The following is a 14,694-nucleotide window of genomic DNA, read 5'->3' as shown; positions in this document are numbered from 1 at the left end:
CTGAATGAACTTTAACCTGGAGGTGAGTTAGTGTAACAAATGAGCTAATCTGAAGGCAAGTGAGCACAGCGAACGAGCTTCAACCTTAAGGTGTGTAAGCATAGTGAATGAACTTAAACCAAGATGTGATTTAGCCATGCGAATAAGCTCATCTTGAACATAAATGAGCATTGACATAAAACCACATTAGGACAGTACAACAATTACTAAGTACAGGGTGGCGCAGATGGATCGGGTGATTTTAAAATACTTGTCAAACTGTCAACTTTAAAGGTATTGGATTGAAATAAAGTGCAAAACGTGTAGTTACAATGGAAGTTTATTGACAAAAAAATGTTAAGTTAGTTTTTAAAAATTACACCCATCAAATCCTTCCTTCTCGAGCGACGCATTCTTGGAGTTGGTCCTTATGTTCCGCATTGCTCGCTCAAGCACATCACCAGGAATTGATGTGATTTCGTTGTGAATTGCAGCCTTCAACTCCTGAAGCAAGGGTCTACATGAACAAACCCCGGACCATTCAGGAGATGAAGGCTGCAATTCACAACGAAATCACATCGATTCCTGGTGATGTGCATGAGCGAGCAATGCGGAACCTCAAGGACCGACTCCAAGAATGCGTCGCTCGAGAAGGAAGGCATTTGATGGGTGTAATTACTAAAAACTAACTTAACAAATTTTTTTCAATAAACTTCCATTGTAACTACACGTTTTGCACTTTATTTCAATCCAATAACTTTAAAACTAACAGTTTGACAAGTATTTTAAAACCACCCGATCCATCTGCGCCACCCTGTACTACAGGTGTTACTTTAAAACAAATAACAGTCATAATTTTTGATGACTTTAAAAAGAATTTACTCAATTATTATGGAAATACTCAAGATGTACATGATGGATTGATATAATCAACATTTCTTGTAAATATCTTATCATTTTTCAAAAGCTAATCTTGTTTTTTAGTGTTTTCTTCAAATAGCCTTATTCATAGCTGCATTAGGTTGTCCATAATAACGATTAAAATTAAAAAAAAAAACATTATTTTTCTATTTTTTCTCCTTGATCATGTTCTATAATTTTCCTATGTTTCCATAGTTTGCAAATCGGCTCTTTTAAGGATTACTAAGAAATGCAGTACAGTGTTAGTTCTGTTGTCTTTTTAGTATATCAAATTATCAAGACTCTTTCACTTCAGGGTAGAAGGCCAAGCCAAAGTTATTGATAGACTAGAGGAGTTACTGTATCTCTTAGAACTGGGGCTGTGAAAGAGGTCCAGAGGTGGAGTGACCTGTAGTACTGAGATTTGGGTTCTAGATAGGACGAGATGGGGAAATAGAGAAATGGAGAATAGAAATGGAGAATGGAAATAGAGAATAGAGATGGGGTTCTTGGGGAAATAGAGATCTGACAGATGAGGGTAGTAGTCTAAAGCACGGGTCACACTAGGCTGGCATCAGCGGCGAATTGAAAAAAGCCGCTACTGTCAGCTTGATGTGACCACAAAATTCGCAGCTGGCACCGTCAGCAAGCGAGTATTTGTCAGCGGCTGGCGAAGTTGGACATGTTCAACTTTTGGTAGCGAGGCAGCGGCGAATAGAGGTCACGTGACCACTCGCTGACGCCAGCGAGCAGCGCAGTCTGACCACTTGTAGAAGCGTGCCAGCGGCGACCAAAGATAATTTCCAACTTGGTTTAACAACACAAAAGGACAAAAGCAACTGTTTAAATTTTTTAATTAGAGGTTTAACTAATTGTAGTAATGCCTGGAATGTATGTGGTGGTGACTGACATTCGTAAAACATTTTGGTATGTTTCTGATTCTTTTTTTTTTGTGCGTTTAAAAACGTGGCATTTTTAAAAAGTGTTTTTATTTATAAATTATTTGTATCCATGGCCTGATCCACTAACGTCTCTTCTTGCGGTTAAGCATCTTATAATAAAATTATTTCTCTTTCATACATCCTCAATTCAATATTAAGTAGTGCTGGATGAGGACCCAAAAAAGGACGAAATGGCGACAAGAACTGAGCTTTAAACTAGGCGATTAAAGTAGTATTTGTAGCATAGAAATTACTGAGCTTAGGTGGTCAGGGAAGCAGGTTATTGATTTTTTATTCCAAAACTAAACGTACAGTACTTGTGGGACGTTTCTTTAAAGAAGTAAAAACGTCAAATAAGCACTATAAGCAGCTTACAGTGATTTGTTACAAAACCTCACACATCGTTAATATCAAGATCACCAGCGGCTAACAAGCAGCCTAGTGTGACCCGTGGAAAAGCTGCTGCTTCGTGGTGCTGGTGCCAGCCGCTGATCACCAGCGGCTGCCGAGCAGCCTAGTGTGACCCGTGCTTAACTGTGGGGAGTATTCAGCCCTTGAATGGGTGGCAGCTGAGTAATGGGCAGGGGAGAGATTTTGGGCACTTAGAGATGTAGGTGGGTGATGGAGTTGCTTCTGCATGGCTTTCTGATTAATGTAGAGATCTGACAGATGAGGGTAGTAGTCTGACTGTGGGTTGTATTCAGCTCTTTAATGGGAGGCAGCTGAGTAATGGGCAGGGGAGAGATTTTGGGCACTTAGAGATGTGGGTGCGACATGGAGTTGCTTTCGCATGGCTTTCTGCTTAATGTAGAGATCTGACAGATGAGGGCGGTAGTCTAACTGTGGGGAGTATTCAGCCCTTAAATGGATGGGGTGAGTAATGGGCAGGGGAGAGATTTTGGGCACTTAGAGATGTGGGTGGGTGATGGAGTTGCTTCTGCATGGCTTTCTGCTTAATATAGAGATCTGACAGATGAGGGTAGTAGTCTAACTGTGGGTTGTATTCAGCCCTTGAATGGGTGGCAGCTGAGTAATGGGCAGGGGAGAGACTTCGGACGCCTGATGTAGAGATCTGGCAGATGAGGGTAGTCTGACCGTGGGAAGTATTCGGATCTTGAATGGGTGGCAGCTGAGTGATAGGTGGGGGAGAGACTTCGGACGCTTGGTGTAGAGATCTGGCAGATGAGGGTAGTCTGACCGTGGGAAGTATTCGGATCTTGAATGGGTGGCAGCTGAGTGATAGGTGGGGGAGAGACTTCGGACCCTTGATGTAGAGATCTGGCAGATGAGGGTAGTCTGACCGTGGGAAGTATTCGGCCCTTGAATGGGTGGCAGCTGAGTGATAGGTGGGGGAGAGACTTCGGACGCTTGATGTAGAGATCTGGCAGATGAGGGTAGTCTGACCGTGGGAAGTATTCGGATCTTGAATGGGTGGCAGCTGAGTGATAGGTGGGGGAGAGACTTCGGACGCTTGGTGTAGAGATCTGGCAGATGAGGGTAGTCTGACCGTGGGAAGTATTCGGCCCTTGAATGGGTGGCAGCTGAGTGATAGGTGGGGGAGAGACTTCGGACGCTTGGTGTAGAGATCTGGCAGATGAGGGTAGTCTGACCGTGGGAAGTATTCGGCCCTTGAATGGGTGGCAGCTGAGTGATAGGTGGGGGAGAGACTTCGGACGCCTGATGTAGAGATCTGGCAGATGAGGGTAGTCTGACCGTGGGAAGTATTCGGATCTTGAATGGGTGGCAGCTGAGTGATAGGTGGGGGAGAGACTTCGGACGCTTGGTGTAGAGATCTGGCAGATGAGGGTAGTCTGACCGTGGGAAGTATTCGGATCTTGAATGGGTGGCAGCTGAGTGATAGGTGGGGGAGAGACTTCGGACGCTTGGTGTAGAGATCTGGCAGATGAGGGTAGTCTGACCGTGGGAAGTATTCGGCCCTTGAATGGGTGGCAGCTGAGTGATAGGTGGGGGAGAGACTTCGGACGCTTGATGTAGAGATCTGGCAGATGAGGGTAGTCTGACCGTGGGAAGTATTCGGCCCTTGAATGGGTGGCAGCTGAGTGATAGGTGGGGGAGAGACTTCGGACGCCTGATGTAGAGATCTGGCATATGAGGGTAGTCTGACCGTGGGAAGTATTCGGATCTTGAATGGGTGGCAGCTGAGTGATAGGTGGGGGAGAGACTTCGGACGCTTGATGTAGAGATCTGGCAGATGAGGGTAGTCTGACCGTGGGAAGTATTCGGATCTTGAATGGGTGGCAGCTGAGTGATAGGTGGGGGAGAGACTTTGGACGCTTGGTGTAGAGATCTGGCAGATGAGGGAGTAGTAGTGATTTTGGGAATTCATGGACAGAGGAGGGAGGAGTGTAGACCACGTGGGTTGAGGTAGGTCGGGAAGGGAGGTGTGTCTATGACGTCACATGTAAACAGAGGATGATCTTACAGACAGGGACTGATCCTCTGATTTGGATGACTTTTTTTGTGTAGATATAAAGAACGTTAAATCAGTTCTCATTTGGTATACTTGTCGTATAATAGGATCTCACGGCTGAGATCGAAAACGACAACAGCTTTTGAATCTCATTTTATATAGGACCACCAATAGGTTCTCAACTGCACAAAAATGGCGCCGATTGCATCATTCGGTGCTCATGTTTTCACTAGAGGATTTGTATGAAGATGCAGTATTTCGATCTCAATGTATAGTGACACGCCATTTGAAACTCACAGAGGAGGGAGGAGTGTAGACCACGTGGGTTGAGGTAGGTCGGGAAGGGAGGTGTGTCCATGACGTCAACAGAGGATGACTTTACAGACAGAGACTGATCCTCTGATTTGGATGAGCTTACAGGCAGAGACTGATCCTCTGATTTAGACAGCATTGGAGTTGGACCTGTTGTCTGTCTAGTTCTATTGTCTGCCGCTCAGCTCACTGCATGCAAGGTGCAAATAGCAATATTTTCTGCTACTGTAGTTATGTAGTTATGGATTTGTGACCATGTGGAGTGAGGTAGGTCGGCGACTCAGTACGTGGTGTGGTTCTGAGTACTAAGGTGACGTCACATGTAAACAGAGGATCAGAGACCACGTGGGTTGAGGTAGGTCGGGGAGGGAGGTGTGTCCATGACGTCATATGTAAACAGAGGATGATCTTACAGACAGAGACTGGTCCTCTGATTTGGATGCACCTTACAGGCAGAGACTGATCCACTAAATTCGGGTTCGACTCTAACCAATCATTTCTGGTTGGAGGTATATGGGTTCAATTCTAACCCAACAGGTTTTGTAAAAAAAAATATTTTATTTTATATTATATTATGTATATATATATGCTATAGTGTATAATAAATGTGAAACAAATGATAATTCACGTATCTAATGTTAAAAACAGCTGAAAGAAGGTTTAAGCGGAATTTTACCATAGAGTATAAAAAATGGCCTTTGTAAAGGCCACCAAATATATTATGTCAAACTTATATCTAATTCATGCTAAATGAGTTACTATGGGTTGGGTTGTTTTTTGTATAGTGTTGTATTGTAGTGGGAGTACTGTGAGTCCCTGATCTTAGAGGTTCACGGGTTCGATCCTTACTAATCACTAAATGTGTTATTTTTGGTGATATGTTGTTGCTTTTTGGTATGGTATAGTTAATTGTTTGTATATGAGTTTCTGAGGTTCATGGGTTCAATCCCTACCAATCATCAAATGTGTTATTTCTGGTTATATGTTGATTTTTACGTGTCTTCTGAGTTGAGTCATTCTGTGTTTAGTGACGTCACTTGTCTTGTGATCATGTGATCATGGAATCTTCTAGAAACATTACCATAAAAGGAAATGCATTATGGTCACGTGATCATCTTGGAACGTTCAAGAACATTACCATATATGGTCATGTGTTTCGATGATTGTGCAACAGCCCGGTCTTGCGTCAGTCTTCTCTGAGAGGTGGTTGTGAGAGGTGCTATTTTTCGAGTCTTTGAAATTGTGTAGTGCGTGAAAAGTAAGTTTTCAACTATTTATAAGTGTGACGAGGATTTGCGGTGATGGCTAGTGTCAGTGCTACGAAGCGATCGTTTCCTAGTGACAACGAGAGTGATGACGACAACCTTCCTACACCACCGAAGCGTCGTTGGCTCCAATGTTATAAAGACGATATTGAGGAACAACAAGGTGCTAGGGAAGAACACCGCTTGGATGTTGCCTCGGTCTCTGACGGAGAACATCATGTGTCACCGGTTGTTCAAAGTCCTACCAAGCGGCCGTTTCCTACTGACAACGACAGCGATAACGAGACCCGTCCTACACCACCGAAGCGTCGTCGACCCCAACATAGTGAGTTCGATATTTCGGAACAACTACAAGGTGCTACTGAGATGATGGACATTCGAGAGCAGGAAGAAGATGTTTCGGATGTCGTGCAGGTTCTACCTGTCAGGAGAGCCGATACAAAAACATTAAAATTCTGTGATGTATGTCACCTCAGTATTACTAGGAAAAACTGGGCCCGTCATACTGGGAGTAGAGCTCACCAAGCGGCGTGGATACAAAAACAGCAACTAAACCGGCCATCCGTCATAGTTCAGCCATCCATCATAGTTCGGCCATCCATCATAGTGCAAGTCCCACGTAAGCCTCTGCTGCCACCTAAACTTGAAATCATCCAATCTAAAACGGCGTTCAGAGGTCGAATGAAGACGTTCGAGATCAATAATGTCAAAGTAATAAATGGTTACAAAAGTGTTGAAACTTTTATCGAAGATTCCAAAAAACTTATAATTGAAAAGGTTCGTGATGAGGGAACTTCATTGAAAATCCAACTTATCCTTAAGGCAAAGTTTGCTAAAGGGATTACGGAAAAAGATGAATCTGATTTCGAATTCAAAACGAAAAACATCATCATTTACGAAGATTCTAATCTATCAGATTTGTTAAATGAGGCAAAACAAAAACTATTGACTGAGATGGAAAGTTTTAATCACAAAGGCTCCAATTGGAACATGAAAACGATTGAATGTCTTCTTTTACATATCAACCGACTTAAGCCTTTGAAAGGGTCTAGTTACATAGCCCTGCCAGAAAAAATTCGCTTGAAACGTGCTGTTGTAAACATAAAAAATAATGACCAGCGTTGCTTCATGTGGTGTTGTCTAGCAGCACTCCACCCTCCAGATGTACACCCGGAGCGGATCGAAAGCTACACTGCTTATGTTGATGGATTTCTCGAGTTATTTGATGGGATAGATTTTCCAGTCAAACTGACTGATGTAAAAAAATTTGAAAAGCGTGCAGGATTATCGATCAATGTTTATGGTCTTGAAGAAAATAGTGATGTTTTTCCCTTGTGTGTGACAGATGAAGAAAAGCCCGTGCATGTAGACCTGTTGTTGGTTAAAGATGGAACGAACTCACACTACTGTCTAATCAAAAACCTATCTCGTTTAGTTCGCAGTCAAGCTACAAAACATCATGGAAAAAGCTATATATGCAGACGTTGTCTTCAGCACTTTCATAATGAAGACAATTTGAAGACACATATGGAAGACTGCTCTAGACATGATGCCGTAAAAATAAAGCTCCCTACCGCTGGAAAAAATGACAAAATAAGATTTACAGAACACAATAAATCAATGAAAGTTCCTTATGTCATTTATGCCGATCTGGAGAGCATGCTCCTCCCGATTTCTACTTGTGAACCATCGGGAGTTGATGAAAACGGTGCTAAGAGATCGTACACATACAGCTATCAGAAACACGAAGCTATAAGTTTCTGTTACTATATCTCTGACAGTGAAAAGCCTCCAACGACATATTTCGGGGAAGATGCTGGACGAAAGTTTGTCGAGGCGTTGAAAAAGGAAGCCGTAGAGATAAAACAAATCTATGAAAAGATCATTCCAATGAAACCATTGGAGGAAGAAGAGATACGTAGACATAAAGAAGCGGTAACCTGTCACATCTGCCAGGAACCTCTTAATGAAACCGACAAAGTGAGGGATCACGACCACCTCACCGGTTTGTATCGAGGCCCTGCCCATTCCAAATGTAACTTATTGTTTACTAAGCCCAAATTTATTCCTGTTTTCTTGCACAACCTTTCTGGCTATGACATACATCAGTTCATCAAAGAAATAGGACGACAAGGTGAGAAACTCAAAGTGATTCCGCAAAATGATGAGCGATATATATCATTCACCGTTCAAGTTAGGGGAGGGTTGGAACTAAGATTCTTGGACTCTTTTAAGTTTTTAAGTGCAAGTTTAGACCAATTGATTAACAATTTAACTACAGATCAGTTGGAGCATACAAAGAGATTTGTCAGATCATCACAGATAGAGTTGGTAACAAGAAAAGGGGTTTATCCCTATGACTTCATGGATAACATAACAAAATATGATATGACAACTCTGCCGGAACTTCATGATTTCAAAAACAAATTAAATAAGTGTGATGTATCAGAATCAGATTATGAGCATGCTCAAAAGGTTTGGAATGAGTTCAACATCAAAGATATGAGAGAGTACACATTGTTTTACAACAAGATTGACGTCCTCCAGTTGGCAGACGTTATGGAAAACTTCAGAGACGTTTGCCTTCAAACATATAGTCTCGATCCAGCATGGTACTTCACATCTCCCGGATTAGCCTGGTCGGCGATGCTGAAACTCACTGATGTAGAGCTCCAGTTACTAACCGACCCCGATATGATTCTAATGGTTGAAAAAGGAATTCGTGGAGGTGTTTCGCAGTGTTGCTTGAGACAAGCTCGAGCCAACATTAAGTACATGAGTGAAGGCTTCGATGAGAACAAAGAACCTAGCTACCTGGTGTACTTAGATGCGAATAACCTATATGCTTGGGCTATGTCGCAGGCGATGCCATTCGGTGACTTTAGATGGCGAAAAGATACTAAAATAAATGTTTTAGACATCAGTGATGACGCAGCCACCGGCTACATTCTTGAAGTTGACCTCGAGTATCCTGAAGAAATTCATGACCACCATGCAGACTTTCCACTCGCACCTCACCACATGATTCCACCTGGGTCAAAAATACCCAAACTAGTCACCACTTTGTACGACCGATCTAGATACGTTGTACACTACAGAAATTTAAAACAGTATCTAAACCTCGGAATGAAACTAAAAAATATACATCGGGTTCTTGAGTTTTCTCAAAAACCGTGGATGAAACCATACATCGATTTAAACACTAACATGAGGACCAAGGCAAAGAATAAATTCGAAATTGACTTCTACAAGCTTATGAATAACGCGGTATTTGGGAAAACTATGGAAAACCTTCGGAATAGAGTGGATGTTCGTCTGGTAACCGACGAACGACAGGCGGATAAATTCATTGCCAAACCGACATTCAAGAGTCGGAAAATATTTACGGACCATCTTGCAGCTGTGCACATGACCAAAACATCACTTCTTTTCAACAAACCGATTTACGTGGGGGCGGCTATTCTAGATGTGTCGAAAACCCTTATATACCGTTTCCACTATCAAGTGATGAAGAGCAGATATGGTGATCGAGTCATACTCACCTATACTGATACCGACTCACTGATTTACATCATATATACAGAAGACTGGTACATGGACATGAAAGAAATGATTGACGAGTTCGACACGAGTGCATATCAAAGTGCCAACCCTTTTGGTATGCCTCGAGTAAACAAAAAAGTTCTCGGAAAAATGAAAGATGAGCTGGAAGGTCTGATCATGGTTGAATACGTTGGACTGAAGTCAAAAATGTATGCTACTGACGTAGAGGAAGGTTTGAATTGTATAAAAACATCTAAAAAGGCTAAAGGAATCAAGAAATCAGTGGTGGAAAATGAAATCACAATAGATGACTATCGCAGATGTTTGAAGACTCTCGAAGATGTGTACAGACAAATCAACAGCATCCGAAGCCACCTGCACGATGTTTATAGTACGACACAATTCAAGAAATCACTTTCGCCAAAGGACGACAAACGGTGTGTTCTTCGAGACGGATTAAGGACGCTACCCTGGGGCCATAGAAGAATTCCTACTGAATGTACATAAAAATGTAAAAAAAACTATTCCTGTAAAATATATTTTTTTCGTGTTTTACACTGTTGTTATTTATTGCCCTGGTGTGCACAAGGTTTTTTGTAGCTCTTTCTCATAAAAAGATCCAATTATTTCTTCACCACTTTTATCTTTGATTCTATAGGTTATTGGAAAGGTGTCTTGCACTTTGGATATGGTAAATATCTCTCTAGTCCAATTGCGACTGTATTTATCGGCAAACGTATCTTTTTTTGCCACAATCCTCACTCTGTCTCCTAGTTGAAATTTTATTTTTCTAGGTGTGTGAGGAATATTGGAGAACCTCTCAAGCAAACTAGGTACGTCCGCATTAGTAACCTCTGCAGGTTTCATACGAATCGTACGATGGACACTGTTGTTGTACTGATGTAACAGGTCTTGAACTATGTCCAACCACCGAAAACAATTTCGAGTCTCAAATATGACTTTCATTTTTTCATTCAACGTACGATTGAACCTCTCAATGATTGCACTCTTTTCCTCATTTTCAGTATGATACATATTTATGTTGTACGATTGCAAAACTGACTTAAAATCACGGTTAAGAAATTCTTTGCCCTTATCGGTGTGTAACAGACTGGGAGCGGTGTGACCGTTGACGTCAATTGCCCGCTTCAATATGAGCATAAACGATTCGGCTACTTCTGCACCCCGTTTGGTCATCAACGGCTCTGACCAGGCGAATTTTGAAAAGGTATCAATCACATTTAACATATAACTATAGCCATCATTCTCACCGGCATACTTTCTCATGACAACCAGATCTGCGGCCCACAGATCGTCTATACCTAGGGTAACAATACGTCGTCGAGGAAAGTGCTTGATCACTGGTCTATGTACTTCCTTGGCGGCCATACTGGGTTCTGGAACTTTGACGAAGGCGCCTTTACGCTGACCGCAAATATTGCATGTCGTATTTAAACGCCATTTGTTGTTAACGGTTTTGACATACTCCCCACTGTCTTGAGACGTGGTTTTCCTTTTGCATTTCATACAGTAGATTTCCATTGGCTCTTATATAAGTGGGAAACACTTAAAAATGAGTGAACTGCACAGGCACAGAATTCACTTGTCCGACGGTCAGAAGCGTAAGCTACGCATCGCATTTAAGAAGCGTAGAACTGCTATAATTGGTTTAACTAATGATAGTGTCTCGCGTGGAGCGGATCATATACTGCTTAACGAAGCACAACACAAGGCTGTTGAAAAAGCTATCCGGAACAAAACCGGTCTACGTCTGGCTGTGAGCTACGACCAGCTTTTGAAAAACAAAGAGGGCGGTCTTTTGAAAGAGATGTTGGAAATGGTTGAATCAAAGGTGCCATATGGAAAACGTTTCATATCTCCATTGATACGACATCAGGTGGCACCGATTCTCAAGAACCGATTCGTGCCGTGGTTGAAAAACCTGATCGATAACGAGCTAGATTCAATAATTGAAAAAGACCCCAAGGGAGCCGGTCTGAAGCGATGCATCAACAACAAGCTGGACTCTCTTTTAAAAAACCCGTAAAATCGTTTGAACCTATGTCACTGGGAGAAATAGAGCTTTATGCTAACCAATTAGGTATTCGTGGCTTTCGAGGAGTGTTTATGAGACAGATATTACCCGAAGCCCCTATGGAGTTTGAATGTGGAATCTTGAATCTGGGTAATATCGATTCTTCTGGAACCCATTGGACTTGTTATGTTAAAGACAAAAACAAAAAGTTATATTTCGATTCGTTTGGAAACGCACCCCCACCACTAGAACTAATAGACTATTTAGGTTCAAACGATCTCTTCTACAATGAAATTGCTGTTCAAGAGTATAATGATCCACCTATCTGTGGTCATTTGTGTTTGGAGGTTTTACGACGAAACTCTAGTGATGAGCCTTGGGATGATATCATAAGAGCTATACGGGATGATAAATACGTATGGAGTTGGTGGTGGCAGCAGAAGATTCATGTTCAATAGATTCGGGGACGAGGTGGACTACCAAAGCTCAATTCGTCAACAAATCGAATCACAAAGTCTGAAATTAGAGATCTTGTCAAATCAGGTCTTTCTGAAATGAAGAAAATGATGAGAACACCTAACGACGATTCGAGCCATGTAGCATTAAACAATAGACTTGGTAAAATAGAATCTACGATGAACATCAAGGATAATTTCATTGGTTTTAAAAGCAAACGTTTAGTTAGCGTCTCCAATGCAATTGATAAACATGATGTTGTAAACAAATATCAACTAGATACTGTCAAATCAACAGTGGATAGACTAACAAAAACATTCGATGTTTCGAACCCTGAGGTGGTGAATTTAAACGGACATCGAAGAATAGGAAAAGTCAGCAGATCAAAAGATCTTTATGACGTGATCGTAAGGAAAGAACTAAACGAGTTAAATGAAAAACTGGTTATATTCCAGACAAACCTTAACACGATATTGGGTAATATACACGATGACATTATAAATTTAAAGAGAGCACAAAATGGTTATGATATAAGTGACAAAGATGCCGCTAGTGAAAATCCGGGGCAAAGGATGCCAAATGACATTCCATCCAGAGCACCCTATCCGCCTCAGTGATGGTAGCAAGTGCCGACTAGCTCTAGTTAGCTTTATGTCGGAGAACTACATAAACAACGTGTTAGAACCGGGTAACATATATTTTTGGGACAGCAATATTTATCTGATCTCGACGCCATTTACGATCTCAAGGGGATATTGGACTATTGAAAAACTAAATGAAAAAATCAACGAATATATTACTGCATTGAAACTTAACGTACCTACCAACCAATTTTCAATCAAAAGGGAAAACGATCGTATTGCAATAACAAGTCCATTGAAATTTTACCTCGACGAAAAGGCGGCTTCATTCATCGGATTCTCAAGTCCTGGAGAGAAACCATTAACCGAGCAGGAATCGTTTTACGATGCCAATACGTTTCTGGTTGCGCCAAACGCACCCAATTTCAGGGCTGTGGACGCCATAGAGGTACACTGCAACATCGTAGAGCACAGTTACATCAACCACGATGAGAACAGACACAAACATGTGGAAGCAGAACTGTTGTACACGTTCTTCCTGAATGTAGCACATGGCTACAAGATATATGAAGTGCCAACGGAGAAGTTGTACGTTCCTCTGAGGAATGGTTTACAAACGATCAACCGAATTGACATCACTCTCCGAGATCAAAACAATCGCTTGCTTCAAAACGAAAACGTTGAATGTGTAATAGTCTTAGATTTATATAAGTCCTAAAATGGATATCAATGTGTACTGCATTGAAGAAGGATCCATAAATAATCTATTACCACACCCATTAAGATGTCTTATAGTCGGTTCATCAGGGCGTGGAAAAACAAACCTATTGCTCAATTTTATCTATAACGTAAAGGGTGTAAAGTTCAAAAACCTTTATGTATTCAGCCGATCCATTGATCAGCCAGCATACACACAGCTACGTAAACACTATGAAAAAGTAGAGCACGCACTCGGCACAACTATTGCATACTTTTACTCAAACTGCAGTGACTTGATACCTCTAGACGAATGTAAGTCCAATTCTTTGGTGGTGTTTGACGATTGTCTTTTAGAAGAACAAACAAAAATAAAAGACTATTTCATACGAGGGCGTCATAAACAGATATCTTGCATTTATTTAAGTCAGAGCTACGGACGAGTAGACATGCAAGTAATAAGGAATAACGTTAATCTTTTGTGTATATTCACACAGAACAAACACTATACACAAAAGATATACAACGACTTTGTTGGATCCGATATGATGTACCAAGAGTTTGTAGGCATGTGTAAAAAGTGTTGGGCGGAACCTCACGGTTTTATGTCAATAGACACTACTAAAAAAACGCATCTAGGTAAATATAGATGTATGTTTAAGGAAATTCTATATCCCTAATAAAAACGTTTTTGCATCAAATACGTGTATTTTGTTACATTAACGATATTTTATACTTAAGAGCGTATTTACACTAAATGATAGTGTTTATGCTAAAAAACGATATTTCAAATTAAAGAGCGTTTCTGCACTAAATAAACGTTATATTTTTATCAAAAGCGTTTCTATACTAAATAAACGTCGTATTTATGTAAAGAGCGTTTCTACAATCAATAAACGTTTCACATGTACATGTTGGAATAACGATGTGAATCTTACGTTGTATTTATGTGTTACTAAGTGCACAAAGGATGCAAAAGAAGCTAAGCGACTTGAGACTCTAGAAAAGAATCTCGTCAAAAAATTTCGGACAGCGGAACAGGAGGAAAAGAAAGAACGAGCAAAGAAACTGGAGGAGATTACAAACTCCCATCCCAATACACATGCAATACAAGACATTACAAAACCCCCAACACGAGTAACAAGTAAAACGCGAGATGAACCTCTGACAGTTGAAAAAGCTAGACAACTGGAGCAACTGCAAACCACTCTGCAAAACCAGTTCGGAGAAATACATGTTAGGGAAATGGAGGAACAACGTGTAAGGGAGAAAAAGTACGAGGCTATCACCAAAGCGAAACAGTTGATGGATACCAAGGTCGTTAATCTCGGAGTGGTCGGGGCTAAATATCTACCACGAGCTAGTGATTCTCAATTCGGCATTTATTTCGATGAGATAGATGAGCAACTAAAAATCGGTTCTGAACCGATTGGGTTTGATTATGATGACATTATTGTAAACAACAAACGATTTAAAGGTACTGAAGGACTTTGGAAACTTTTAACGAAGAAAGGGTTTGTGCAGTCTAATGAATACACATCAACCGATTGGCAGA

Source organism: Macrosteles quadrilineatus, unplaced genomic scaffold, assembly GCF_028750875.1.
Source record: "Macrosteles quadrilineatus isolate MER2022 unplaced genomic scaffold, UCM_ALF_1.0 Scaffold_2__2_contigs__length_208266976, whole genome shotgun sequence".
Lineage (NCBI taxonomy): Eukaryota > Metazoa > Arthropoda > Insecta > Hemiptera > Cicadellidae > Macrosteles > Macrosteles quadrilineatus.
The sequence above is the reverse complement of the archived record's forward strand: the minus strand, read 5'-3'. Positions refer to the sequence as shown.